A 3380-nucleotide genomic window follows, 5' to 3' on the forward strand; every position below is an offset into this window, starting at 1 on the left:
CCCAAGAACATGATTTTATGGTCTTGGGATCCTCCCAAAACCGTGAACCCCTTGAATGTGGGTTTTAATGCTAAAAAACCCTCCCAAACACTTCTCATGCATAACAATGGCTTAGAGGCTTACCCGAAAGAACTTAGAACACCAAAATCGGACCAAATGGGGAGTAAACATGAGTTTACAGTCTAAGGATGTTCTTAGACCGTAAACCCATATGCATGGACCATAAACACTTATTTAAGTGTTAAACTACCCCTCAAACACCTCCAAGGGCTTCCATGAACTTCCTAGAGTGCATAGAGCCTTATTTTCCTTCATTATGTGCACCAAAGCATGAAATTACATGTCACACTTGCGTTTACGGCCCAAGAAGGTTCTTGGACCGTAAACACCCATTCTTAGACCATAAACACCCCAAAAGGGTGTTAAAGTGTCGTTGACACTTTGTATGGCTTGGAATTGGACCTAGAACTTCATATGCTTAACCTACAACCACAAAAACACGTGATTTATGGACAAACATGAGTTTACTGGTGTAAACTCATGTGTTTAAGGTAGTAAACTCCCCAAGAACATCTCCTTAGACCGTAAACACCTTTCCAAGGTGTTTAAGTGCCCTAAACACCTTCCTATGCTCCTAAAAGTAACTAGAACCTTACATGCATGATTTAGAACCACCAAACAACAAAAGAAATGGAACAACATGAGTTTACTACCATAAACTCATGTGTTTACGGTCGTAAACTGCTCAAGGAGTATTCATAGGCCGTAAACTCCTTAAATGGCCCACTTTGCAGCCTTAAACCCTTCATAAGCCCTAGAACTGAACCTAGCCTAGTTCCACGAGTGTTATAAGACCTTAATGCATCAAATAACACACCATCCATGAGTTTACGGCCATAAACTCATGGGGACAAGGTCTTAGGTCCGTAAACACTCTAAAGAGTTTACTCTTGAAGAGCAAACCCCCTATCTAGGCCATACGTACCCATAGATGTTACCCGGGAGACTCCTAGCACTTAACAAAGTCTTTTCTGCACTTTAGGATTTGTATACATGTTTAATTAGTATTATATTTACTAATTGTATGTAAACATATGTCATCATATGTTAAATAGGTCACTAAGTGTGTTCAAGTCTTTACTTGACACCGAGCACCCAACCGACAACTCCGTTCGATCCACTTACAACAGGTGAGTTCATACCCCTGAATTAACCTTTTAAATGTTTTTACATGCTTTTATGGGCGGGAATACATGTTAAACGTGCCAGTTATCATATCAATCACATGTGATTGATAACCCGCATGCACAAGGATTCATTACACTGTCAACTGTTTTTACCAAGTATGATACTGTAAATGGTTTTCTAAAACGTGTTTATGTGTTCAAAGCTTATCTTAAATTACCAGTCGTGCTATATGTTTTATTTCAAACTCTATTACAGCAGCATTTTAAACAAAGGTTTTCTCTACTTTATCAAGGTTACAATCAAAACTTGTTTGTGAATGATTTTCTTAAAGTAAAAAGGTTTTCCAAAGATTTCATCAAAGTTTTCTTCCATGTTCTTATACTCCTACTTTGTTAGATACTACTGCTTCGATTATACTTCCTCGTAGTTCATGCTACTACTTTGTTAACACTTATACTTCACGATACCCTTATACTTCACGATACTCTTATACTTCACGATACGCTTTTACTTCACGATACGCTTATACTTCACGATACGCTTATACTTCACGATACTCTTATACTTCACGATACGCTTTTACTTCACGATATGCTTATACTTCACGATACGCTTCTACTTGTTAACACTTATATTTTGTGAAGCACTTCTACTTCGTTAAACACTTAAACTTTGTTAAATGCTTCTACTTAGTTAAATGTATGCCTGTGCTTGTATAAGTTATATAAATAATGTTTAAAGGACTTTGAAAGGCTAGTTCGCCCTATTTCCTTTTCTTTGTTGAGATGTGGTCTGGTGGGATTGGATGTCCATCCAAAGGTCGTTTGATCATTATTTATATAATATGTATACAAGCAGAGACATATAGGTTTACATTAGTCAGTTCAGTTGTGAATCTCTATCATTAGTCCAGTATTTCACATCAGACCTCACTACACGAGATACATCTTCAGTACACGGCCTTCTCCGTTGTCAGGATAGTAACCAGAGTCTCTTGTAGGGAGAGCGGACATTGTGTGTATAGCTATATAGGATTGACACCCCCACACCTAGACTGCTAGCTATAGTCCATGGCCTACCAAGCCAAAGGGTGACAAATGTCATATTCATACCGACGCTTGCAGGGCATCAAGTTCTCTAGTGTTTATCAGTATGGTTACGAGTATCTCGGGGTTACCTTATAATTCATGGCCTTAAGGTAACGGGTTTTAACACTGTATTCAGTGTATTTAGACATTGCTAGACTGAGTCAGGTATGTCGTTCATTCGATACTCTCCTGGAGTCTACGATTTCTTTTGCCTTAGTCAGCAGTCTTCATTGTTGAGGCATATGTTATTTTCTCTAATATTCTCCTTCTTCTTTACAATCAATACCCTATTTTGATGATGATAGTGTTAAGGGAAAAATCACTTTTACAACATAACTCCGTCCAGTCTTGGTAGAAGACTGCTTTTAAATTAGAAAATATAGGATTTTATGGAAAGGACTCTAATTCAATGTATACTCTAAAACTACTACTTATATAAAGTTATTTGGATAAAATGACACTAAATACTTATGAACTCACCAGCATTTGTAAAAATGTTGATACTCGTTTTCAAATAACTTGTATTCTTAGGTCAACGATAGACAGGTACATCTTAGGCGCTTTTTGTGAAGACCGTTTAGTACCAAGTTGCATCTACATTATTACTTGTATTATTTTTAAGGTATATGTAATGTGAACTATGTAAAACTATTATAATTAATGCAATGGTTATTTTACTTTGATTACTATACTGCATGTGTTGTGATACTTGATATGACGTTATCCACCCCATAACGTTTTCGCCGTTCCGGTTTTGGGGTGTGACAGATTAGTATCAGAGCATTGTTTATAGTGAGCTAAGTATATCAATTCATAAAAGATATACAGCCTATAAATACATTGGGATAAAACACTCTGACCAAGAATTATACTTTAAAATATAACCATATCTTACCAAAGTATAAGAACATTCATAATCTAAACACTCGAACACAAGTATCACAAGAAGAACAAGAATAAAAGTCTTCGGATGTTGAGCATTACCGTCAAACCTAGGCAGTCATGTAATCGTAAGCTGGAATAAATGTAACCTGATCAACTACATTTATTCGAGATGCGATGGACATGTTCTTAGGAGTGATAGTGGTGTTGCAACAGCTCTGA

The sequence above is a fragment of the Lactuca saligna genome, chromosome 5 (genome assembly GCF_052625555.1).
Source record: "Lactuca saligna cultivar CGN05327 chromosome 5, ASM5262555v1, whole genome shotgun sequence".
Lineage (NCBI taxonomy): Eukaryota > Viridiplantae > Streptophyta > Magnoliopsida > Asterales > Asteraceae > Lactuca > Lactuca saligna.